The following is an 11,648-nucleotide window of genomic DNA, read 5'->3' on the forward strand; positions in this document are numbered from 1 at the left end:
GAAAGTAGAAAGCACTCAGTGATTATACACAAGAGGAAGCCAGGAGGAGAGAGGATTTATGATCACTACCATGAACGGTGGCACTGTGATTACCATGTCAACGGAGCGTCATGTCCTGGCAGATTCAGGAAAGGGTTATTAACCCAGCCTGGTCCTGTGTAATTAGTGACATGAGCAGGACAATGCTCGCCAGCCCTGTGCTGTTATTGAAACCTTGGCATGGACTGGAACGCACTTGGATTAGCTGCAGCCAGGACTGGGCGAGAGCTGCTGGACTCCATCCTACAATACCAAGGAAGGGAACCAAGGCTCCCGACCTTTTGTGCATGGCTCTGTGCAGCCTCGGCACATGCCCTCCTCCCAAATGTAAGCCATGCAGCTGCAGGAATAGGGAAGGCTGGCCCAGTGGCTAAAGTACTAGCTAGTGACCTCGGACTGATTCCCTGCTCAATCATAGATTCAATGGCAAATGGTCTGGCCTCAGTTTTCAACTGCAAAATAGGGATATAAAAGCCCTGCTCTACCTCTCGGGGGTGTTAAGGGAGACTGAAAGGAGCTTGGATGCTGCTGTATCGGGGCAGTGTAATCACTGAGACCCTGTCTCTGAATTTTTTTTAGACTTAAAGAAATGCAAAACTCTAGAACTGTTGGTTCAGAGATGATAATTGTTTTTGTGATTTCTTAGTTGGCCTAATAAAAAGCATCTTTTTTCTGCAAGCTTTCGGGTTCATGTGCCCTTCATCAGGCTCAGAGCAAATTAAAAATGGTAAAAAAGTCCTCATAGGTAGGAAATCAACTTCATTTTTGCACAGAGGAAGCTGAAGATGGAAGTCTGTCCCTCCGGGGTCCATGAGAGCCTTTGCGAGTTGCTCTTTGTTGTGCATATCAGGCAGGATTTCCTTCTCGCAAGGCACTCCTCACCCTCATCAGATTCGAGGCACACCTTGTTAGACTCAAGGCTCCCCTTGGGAAATGCCAGCTCTTCGTTTTCTCTTATTTTTTGACTGCAGAGAAATAACAGAGCAGCTTTTTTTGTTGCAAAGAACTTAGAACAGCCACGACAGGACCAAATGTGTTTAATGCTATGGATTCCTATTTGAAATCTCCGAGTTTATCTCGTGGATCATCTTTACACACCTAACAGCCGCGGCACCCTGGCTGAGAATCACTGGCCTAGATAGATAGTACTCCCAAGGGAAAGTGGTCTTATAACCCATCTTCATCCCAGTTCTTCGTGTACATCTTTTATACCTAGTCGAATGATCCCTGTGAGCCAGACATGCCTGCAGGATGCACCTAGCTCAATTCTAGCCTTCACTCTTTGCAGTATGTAGACGATATCGTTTTACATCATGGGACCTGGGACAGGCCTTGGGAACATTCCCAATTCAGGTAAGCAGAGAGCCACAGCCAAAATTGGAGGAAAAAGCCTGATCCACAGTCCTTTGAAGTCAATGAAATGCCTCTCACCCACTCCAGGTGTCTTTGGATCAGGTCCATAACACTGGGAGCCTAGAAACAGGTTGAAGGGAACTACTTACTTGAACGTCAGAGGAAAGAGCTTTTGAAAGGGGTCAGATAATGCATAGCCAGAGGACCTAATCTCTGCAGAAGGAACTACTGGATAATGCTTAGAAATGCAAGGAATACATGATGAAACACTTTGGCAACCTAACAGTGGTGCTTGTGTGTGAATCTGGCATTGGGACTCATTATGGGTCTTTATATTTTAGAGAGGTTTTAGCAAATGCAAATGCCACCACATGCAAGTTATAGCCATTTCCTACAGTCGTGAGTACAGTGTGCCTCATCCAACACTGCAGCTGAAAAATTCCCCGAGCATTTGCTCTACAGAGCACAAGAGAGCGTTGTTCTGAGCTCCCAATAATAATAATTTGTGTTGTCACAGCACTTAAGGCAGTGATTCTCAGCTGGGGTGCCCTGGCACTGTGGGGTGCCTTACGATCCTTTCAAGGGTGCCGCAGGGAGCTACACAATATTAGCACTATTAGGTGTGTGGACAAAATTCACAAGATAAACCAAAGATTTCAAGTAGGAATCCATAGCATTAAATGTGTTCTGATCTGTTGTATTATTTCTGAGTTCTCTGCAACAGAAAAACTGCTCTTATTTTTCCATAGTCAAAAAATTGAGTGAAAATTTAGAACTGGCATTTTCTGAGGGGGCGGGGGTGGTCTTGAGTGTAAAAAGGTTGAGAACCACTGACCTGGGGTCCCAGACATGCGTTACGACTGCAGTGCTAGGCGCTGCACAAACTGCAGAACAAAACAGATGCAAGTTCTTTATGATCATGCGAGATAAACCTGCCCTAAATTCTGACTTTCTCTTGACATAAAAGCAACCTCTGTATAATGCACTGTACCACAATATATACAAATTCCACCTTCCTCTACACTAAGTGGAGCCAGCACAAATCTGGCACAAATCTGGCATCGTCATAATCAAGTCCCACAGCACAAGAGAAGCCAAAGAAAGCCACCTGAACTAAAATCTAAACAATGAAAGGAAACAAGAGCATTAAATACAGAACTCTTAGAAGTAACCGTTGCAGAGCATTCAGGATGCAAGACTATGAAACCATTTCTGGACAGGAGCAGGATTTCAATGAAGAAATGAAAGGAAATAACAGGGCATTAGGCAGGATATAAATCCTGGATTTGTTTAAGTGTCTGATTGTACAAAAGTGAAGAGGTCTTTTAAAAAAAAAATCTTACTGGTATTGGGACTAACACCTGAGAGAGAGCATGTGAGAACTCTTTTGTGGCAGGCTTCATCATTGCTGTTTGCTGGTGCTCAACCACATCAGGCTCAAGGTGCCCCTTGGAAAATGCCAGCTCTCAGCTTTCACTAGTTTTTCTGACTACAGAAAAATAACAGAGCAATTTTTCTGTCACAAAGAACTGAGAAAGACCCCGACAGGTCAGAATGGTTTTGACACTCTGAATTCCTACTTGAAATCTCTGGATTTATCTTGTAACACTGCTAAAATTGCACAGCACTCTCCAGCACTCTTAAAAGGATGCCCTGGCAATCACTGGTTTAGTCTAGTGTAAGGCAGCTGAGGCTTCTAGGTGCCGCTAAGTCAAAGAGGAGAAGGCCTACAGTCTCATTCTTACTAGATGTAAGCTGGTGTACCTTCCAAAGAACCAGACTGACTTGGGAGAGCTTAAGATCCGGCCCTTCGTTTGCTTTTCAACATCCCCGTTAGGTTTTGCACATCACTCATGGCCAGGCAAGTTTCACTGGTTTCTCATCAGGCTCGCTTGTCAGCTCTCATTTGCTAGCATAATGCCGCAATGGCAAGTGTCAAAAGGAGTTGCCTGCTTTCACAATGCGATTTAAGGCTGATAATATTTGGTGCTTGGAAAGCCTCGGCTCCCAGAATTAGCATCTTTGTGAAAGCAACTCAGCTCTAGTTTTCCACGCGAGGTTGTAGCCCTCACGATTGCAGAGAAAAGCTTGAAAAATGGAACTGCTGAAGGCTCAACATCAACCAGGCAAATAAAAAGAATGAACAATTGTTATTAACCCCCCCATGAATTTTAAGGGACTATCAAGTTCTGAATACTTAGGTTTGGCAGCATACAACCATAGAGGAAGACTTTTAAAAAGCCTCTTTCCATTATTCTTTTTTTGCAAACTTTTCTAGTGACATTATTTCTGTGAAAGACAAGCTTTCACAGTACTACTACTACTGTTAAAATTGCTCTTTTCCTTTACCCTATTAGCAGATAACATGTGATCACTGTAACTATAAATACTTTGAGCAGAAACTCTAGAATGGCTTCTTATTCCCACGCCAAATTGCTCTGAAGGCAGGGTGGGGGACTCTCCGGTCTGGTTCAGAGTGAAAATGAAAGCAGCAGTTGGGGCTAGAAAACAACCAGCAAAATGATCAGACCAAAAGTCCTGACCTTCTCTGAGACCGCTGCTCCTTCCTGCAGTGGACTGTGCTATCGGGAGGAGAACAATGAGCACTTGAGACGGTGCATGAAGAACAGAGGAAGAATAATCCAGTCCTGTTTCCTTCCAGCCCCAATGAATCCGAGGATGACTATGCTAGGGTTGCCAACCCACCAGGTTTGCCTGGGAGTCTTCAGGAATTAGATATAAATCTCCAGGAGACTGCCGCGAGTCACCCAGAAGATAGGGCATTCATTAAAATAAATATTAAACGTTGAATCTGATTTATACAGTACTCCCGTGAGGTTTTAAAATGTAATAGTAATCTGCATTTGCCTTCCTGATATAAAGCCCGTGCATCGTGATTAATGTCCTGATGTCATGTGATGATGAAACCTCCTGGAACAGACTGAAACAGAGTTGGCAACTCTGGATTATGCACCCCAGAGGCTTAAACAGGACTTTCCTCCGTGACCTGGCCCTGGCATCACATCCACATCTGATTGTAAGGGGAAGTGAAAGGATAGGAAAGCACCCTGCCCCCACGCTGAGGGGAGAGCCCTGCTCTGCTAATGTGATTATCCTTCCTGGCTGGCTGTACTCTGCTCCCCCACACACATGCAGACACAACCTCCATGCAACAAACAGGCTTTCCCTTTGGCAAAGAACAGCTTCAGGAGCTCGATCCAGCAAACTGTGCTGGGCTCAGGCACTGGTAAACCCGTGTACGTATTCCCCAACCTAGTGAAACAATCACTATTGCTCAGGCCAGTTCCCAGCATGGCGTACGCAGGCCTTGGAAACACTACCCAGGCATGTTCCTGGAGTCACCCCCCAGTCCAGACCACTGCTAGCCACCTGGCCCATGCACTGCTCTGCTTGTTCCCTGCTGCCCCAGGCCAACGCTCCCCCTGTCCCGAAACAGCTTAGCTAGTACACAGGACCCAGACCTGCCATCCTGTCTGCTCTCCCACCATGTTGCTCTGCCGAGGAGCCTCAGCCACTACTTGCACCCACTGAAATTATCCAGCTGCAGGAAAGGACTGCTGAGCACGACGGACTGGGCCAGTGTCAGCAGCTCTCCCTAAGGGCCTGGGAAGGCTGGGTACCCCCACTCACCTCCCAGAGTCAGCCCTCTCCCTACGAAGGCGTTCAGACAACAGAGTGCAGTGGGAAGCCAGCTGCTAAGCCCCATTCAAACGTTGAGGCTAAGAGGCCAGTACTTTGTTGGCAAAGCAGTTAAGGGCATCTCATCGAGGATCCAGAGCTGCAAGTCCGAACCATGCCCTGGACTCCTGCTCACAGCCAACTCCAGTTCATTCAACTGTACCTGGATCACTCAGACTGAAGAGCGAGAGACACGATGCTGGGCATGTCATGCCTTTGTGTGCCACTGGCTACAGAAACTCAGGGCCTTACTGCAGTCCTAAGGGACCTTCTAGTCCCAGGCGTGTCTCATCTTTGTCTGTCCTAGCCAGTTTGGGAAGAGAGTGAGGGCATCAGGAGTCCAGCAGGGACGGCAGATAACACCTTTCAACTACCAGCCCTCCAACAACTGGAATAACTTCCACTACGCCAGTCCTTCTATCCTGAAGATTTCTGCAGTGTGACATTTTGGCATGCGCCCAGACAGCCCCAGAAACAGCACCTTGGAGAGTAAAACCTAGTTGCTCCAAAGCACCTGTCCTGGACCAAAGCATAGATGGTATTTGTGACCCCAATCAGGATTTGAGCCCAGGTCTCTGGCAGAAAAGAGCACACTACTAGGCACATATATAAAGGTGCTGGGACCTCTGATGACTGGCTGGCTTAATGGAACTGTGTCTTGAAGGCGGCACTCAGAGCAGATCACAAGGCCTAATTTTTGGCTAGTCTTCCATTTATCAGCCCCCAGAGAGAGACCAGCACCCAGTGACACAGGGCTATGGAAATCTGGAGGTGGGTGGGGGCTCCCCCAAGCCTCCCTGTCTGACTGACACGATGAGCTGTACTGAAACCCTGGTATGCATCGAGGCTCAGATGAGCTGGCCCTGGGTCTGCTCTGCATTGGCTTCCTGTGCCCACACCTTGCAGGAATACATCTTGGGGCAGGTGGGAGCACAGAGCGGGAGGGGTTGGAGGAGAAGCCCTGCCCCAGCTCCGATGTGCCCCTCTGCTGCTCATCTCCCACATCTGCCCAGAGGGGAGACAGTCTGTCCCTGAGCAGTGGATGAATCTGCAGGTGAGTCAGTGTTGGAGCAGCCCAGTTCAAGCCCCAGGGCACACACGTACCCACCTGCTGTCAGAAAGATCCATGCTGGAGCAAGAGGGAGTATACCCCAGGGCAGGTACAGCCAGGCGTGACAGCAGCACCAGGGATCCCAAGAGAAACAAAAGAGAGACTTAAGGGCTGGAGCCTGGAAGCCTTGGAGTCAGCAGGCGTGCTCCTCTAGTCGTATGGGGCAGGACCAGACTCCAAGTTAGAGAGAGCGAGTGACATCAGCAGGTCCCAGGGAGTAAGCAGGCAACCCACGGTGTGCTGCACCCCAGCCAGAGGGACCCACTCAAGGGCAGATAGCTGATCTCCACCTCACCCACGGAAGCTGCCCTGGGCTTTCTACTGAGCAGGGCACTGGTGCAGCAGGGACCCGAGGGAGCTGGGCTGAGCCATGCAGCACCTGCCCCAGGGGGCACCACCTGGCAGCCCGGCAGCAAGCAGAAAAGAGCAATGAACAGACAGCTGTATTTCCACACAAGCTGCAGGAACATGCAGGCAGGCAGAAGGAGAATTGCCCATAGGGCAGGGAGGGAGGGGACAGAGCTAGAACAGTGACATGGCCCCACGCTGCCCGCCTCCCTCGGCAGGCACTGGCTGTGCCTTCCCCATGCGAGCCCCCCTTCCTCACCAGGGACTATGGCTCCACACTACCCCTTCCCAGCTAGGCTCAGCCTGGCACCTCCTTTCCCCATGTTCCTAGCTCCCATGGTCACAGGCTGCCTCACAAGTCTCCAGCCATACAGCCCTCTCCTTCCCTGCCACCTGCACTTCCCCCACTGCCAGCTGCATCCAGTAGACTGGGCACTATCTCTGCTGCCCAGACTTCAGCGGTAATGCACGAAGAAAGGAATTGCATCTCAAGGGACAAATTAAACAAGACCTTCCCTCACCCCATCCCCCTGGGAGCCAAGCTCTCTCTCAGTAATGGCAGGACCTAAGAGAGCAGATAGGCACAGATTTGCCTCTGCACATTAACTCTTCATATTGCAGTGGCCCCATTTATGCCAGAAGTCCCTCCCCTTCTCCCCATGTGATCCTGAGGACACTCAGCCACTGGATTTCCCCCAGCCCTTTCTCACTCAGCACTGATGAGGCCGCAGATGGACTACTGTGTCCAGTTCTGCACCGCACTTTAACAAGGACGTGGACATGCTTGACAGAGTCCAGAGAAGAGCCACCTGTATGATGAGAATTGCATGGCAAGCCACACGAGGAAAGTCTGAGGGACCTGGGATTCTTTAGCTTGAAAAAGAGAAGGGGAGGGGAGGGGAAGGGGGTTGGTAGCAGCTTACTGCTACATCAGGGGAGCACATTAAATCACAACTGTTCACCAGGGCATCCTAGGGGAAAACCAGGAGTAATGGCCATAAACTACTGGAAGACCATTTCAGGCTCAACATTAGGAAAAAATTCTTCACAGTTAGTGTGTCCAGACTGTGGAATAAGCTCCCTCCAGAGGTGGTGCAATCACCTGCCCTGGAAATCTTCAAGAGGAGACTGGACGGTCACCTTGCTGGGGTCACTTGACCCCAGCTGTCTTTCCTGCTTGGTGCAGGGGGCTGGACCTGGTGATCTTCTGAGGTCCCTTCCAGAATCTATGAAAAACAGAGACTCCTTCTGTTACTGATATGACCACGGCAGAGATCATCGCCTCTCAAAAAATACACATCACTCTGGCCGAGGGAAGAAGCCTGGAAATACCACAAAGTAAGTTCTTTGGGCCCAGGATTTTACTAAGTTGCATACCATGCTGCTAAAACTCCAAAGCGAGGATAGGGTTTTGATCTTCCTAACCCCGCAAACATTCGCCGCTTCTGCAGAAGTGAAGTAGCAGGTATGACATACTGTTCACCAGTTGCAACTATCTAGAGGAGTCAGCCACACCCCCACACATCCTAATACACTTTCACTTACTGTGGTCCTGTAAGAGGACTGTGTGACCGGACTGAAAAAGTTTGCCAGGTTTCCTTCAGTCCTCCCAGGTGGTCGGTCCGCTCACGTTTGACCCCTGTGCCTCCCGACTACAATTCTCCACCCTAGAAGAACTTCCCCTGTTTGGAATTCAGGCAACGATAGGAGAATAAGCAAAGCAGCACACCCTGGGGTTGAAGCAAACAGCAGTCACACCCTTGGATCTGATCTATCCAGGTCAAAACCAAACACGATCATCTCAAATTAAGACTCTTCTCTCCTCAACCCCACTGTGTCACAATAAAGGATTCCCTGCAGTGGTACAGCACATAATTCTGATGTCAACGACTCCAGAGTAAATCTGGAACGACGACTCCTTTAAATTCAATGGGAGTTCTTCCGGATTAATTCTGGGGTTACGTAGATCAGAATCGGGCTCACCCCTTTTGCAGTGTGCTCTCTCCTGTCGCTCAGCAGCATTCATGGTTTAATTTTAGGTTTTGTGAACAAGTCTTTACAGCCCCTCAGACCAACAGAAATCGTTCCACAATTTACTTTTACACTCCAGCAGCAAGAGACATTTCCATTGAAACACCATCCCTCCACCCCAGTGGCACCTCCCTGCCGAATACCACAGTAACCTGCTAGGATCTGACAACGGGACTGTGGAATTGACGGGAAAAGGCCCCGCAAGGACGATGAAACTGACTAACCCGCCACCGAAAACCTTCAACTCGAGATCCCTCAAGTTAAGGACATAGCTCCATACAGGTCACTGAAATAAAGGTAGTGTTGACAACTCTTGCAATAAGCACAATATTTGGTGCATGTCACAGCCCCTTCTCCTGGAATCAGCCGAATAGCGAAGGAGTTGCTCTGCTTTCAATATCTTAAAGCAAAGTAAGTGTCTAAGTTTCTGGCTGCAGAGGGTATGTGTGCCCAAAAGCTTGTAAAGAACAATTTTTCCAACCATTTAATTGGTCTAATAAAAAGGTATCACATTTACCCAAAGAAACTTGTCTGGCTGCAGAGAAAAAACTTAAAATTATGACCTGAGTGCAGCCAACAGGCCTAGTTACCAGGAGATAAAGAGAAAGACCACCAAAACTGCCAGCAGCATTCCTAAGCCAGTCTCATGAGTCTTGAGGCCTGGCTCATGATTTTTGTGTATTTGTGATTGGCAGACCTGAAAATCTGGCAAGGTTTTTTTCCAAAGGTGCTGAGCTTCTCCCACTGATTTCAACGAGATGCAGAGGTGGTCAGTGTCCTTAAAAAAGAAAGAAATCATCTTCCTTTAGGGAAGACACAGCCTAACATGAAATATCAAGTCTGGAGCTACATCTCCAACGAAGCTAAGTGAAAAGCAAAAAGGACGCAAGCAGAACAAGCTGTGAAAAGTGGATTTAAAAAAAAATCTTTAAGGTTTGATGACCAAATCTCTCATTCTGCAGAACAGAGGAGGGTGTGTTGTATATGGTCTTTAAAACTGTCCCTTTAACAGGATCCAGACCACATTAGCAGGATAGACCCTTGCATCAGGGCATTCTCATGTGCCCAGCCGACAAGCAGTCTCACCACATTCCCCATTTCTGATTCAGTTTGTGTTTTTGTCTATGCCACTAGCATTAACAGCACGTCAGCATTTCCAGTCAAACCCTCTCTTCTGGGGGGATTTTAAGTTGACCAAAAGAATGCACTTCAGGCTGATAGTTGGCAAGGGAAATTCCTAGTTCAGAAGGGAATTATTTCTGGTAAAACTTCTTTAAAAGGAAAAGAAACCCAACCAACATAGAATCAACAAACATAAGACAGTAAAGAAATGTAAAGCAAATCCTAACTGCACATACTTAATTCATAAGTCTTTTACAGTACTTTCAATCAATAGAAAAATTATCTTATAGCAGGATGGATGGCAAATCATATAGCTGTTAATACACGTAAAAAAGCTCAGTGCTTGATTTATGATTTATTCAGCACGTCCCTGCCCACCTTAAACTTTCAAAGCACGGAATGAGAAAGTAAAGGAAAGCATCTTACATCCCCTGAAACTTTCCTGTTCACTGTAAATGCTCTCAGTATCCCACCTGTGCACTCCAGAAGGCTTTCTCTTTCATCTCCTACAGGTTTTGATAAGCAGCACATACTCTAATGCCAGCAAACCCAGGCTCTAAAGATCGGCGCTCAACTTCTTATATTGTGTCTACTGGTCATGCTGGCACATAGCCAAGCCTGTACGTGCCTTCCACTTGGACAGATCCCAAGTTCATTAAAGACCACGCAATTATTTTAATCACTGCTAGAACGCAGACACCTCAGTCGGAAAGTAGATTAGATGAGCAAGGAACTAGGTGCACAGGTGCTCTTATGCTTTTAAACACCAGAGGAGAGAAGTTGTTTCCAACACGAAACTACAAGGAGTAGAGCTAGGGTGTAATTTGTTCCCGAGACTGGATTTTATCCAGGTTACAAAGGCTTTAACTTCATCTTCTGCAAAAGGATCCATAATGACCAAGTGTTCTGGACTCTTTGCTATCCTTGCCATCGGGAATGCGCAGAGGGCTCGTGTGGCATTAATTCTTCAAGGACCTTATCCTACTTGCTTGTGTGAGCGGTACCGTGGATTTCAGGAAGTCTACTCACTTAGGTAAATGTGGGTCCCATATCTGGGCCTTAGCAAGAGCCCAGCGAAAGGCTTCTAACTGAGCAGCCTGCAATGGCCATCATCTAGCAAGCCAACACCTTATGAGTGAAAGTTCCTGTGGCTGAAAGATCAAGCACAGTAAAACATGAGCAAAGGCCAGAGACCCATCTGGATTCTCAGCCCTTGATCCACATCTCCCAGCTCTTTGTCCATAAATCAGCCCATCTCAGCAGCACTAAATGATGCACCTAAGAGAATCCTGCAGATCGCAATGCAGCGCTGTAGCAGGTCCCCTTCATGGCCACAGCCGAACTGACCCTGGGGTCATTTGCCAAACCAAAATGATGCCTAGCCCCGGCCGACAGCCCTGGCACACCAGCGCAAGGACAAGCAGCGGGGGGATGAGCGCTTGTGGCGCCCTGCACCCACCTTCAGGGTAAAGCCAAGACCCCAACGGCAGGCGGCCTCTGCGCGTCACTCTAACGCAGCCTGACAAGTCTGCCGGGCACTGATTCTGCTCAGAGCCATAACCCTGGTCTACACAGAGCTGTCGCTGCCATCAAGGGGAAGCCGGTGCGTGCGGGAGACCCGCACCGGGGCCTCAGAGAGACCGCTGGGTTGGACCGGCAAGGGGCACAGAGCAGGGCCGACCGCTGTCTGGGCGCGCACGGCCCGGGACAGCAGCCGGCACAGGAATCCTTGATGAAGAGCCGCCTTTTAATTCAGGGGTCAGCGTGGTAGCAGACCCCTTTCCACCCCTGGGCAGCCAGCTTGGCAGAGCCGGCCCACTTCCGAAACCTAGTCTCCTTGCCAAACAAACCTGGCGCCGGCAAGCCCGTGGAAGGAGCCTGCGGGACGCGCAGCGCCGAGCACCCTCAGGGGCTAGGAGGAACCCAGGCGTCCCGGCTGCCCGCC

The 11,648-nt window shown here is 48.8% G+C and overlaps 1 protein-coding gene across 1 annotated transcript in view; it reads right to left on the reverse strand.

The window, feature by feature from the left end:
• The window catches only part of AKNA (AT-hook transcription factor), a 55,051-nt gene extending 45,675 nt beyond the window's left edge, over positions 1-9,376 (reverse strand). The window contains exon 1 of the mRNA XM_019540625.1: positions 9,279-9,376. The gene's annotated coding sequence lies outside the window, so the exon portion shown is untranslated. The remainder of the gene's footprint in view (positions 1-9,278) is intronic.
• Between the last annotated feature and the right edge of the window lie 2,272 nt (positions 9,377-11,648).

Source organism: Crocodylus porosus, unplaced genomic scaffold, assembly GCF_001723895.1.
Source record: "Crocodylus porosus isolate Cpor-Errol unplaced genomic scaffold, CroPor_comp1, whole genome shotgun sequence".
In the NCBI taxonomy this organism is placed as follows: Eukaryota; Metazoa; Chordata; order Crocodylia; family Crocodylidae; genus Crocodylus; species Crocodylus porosus.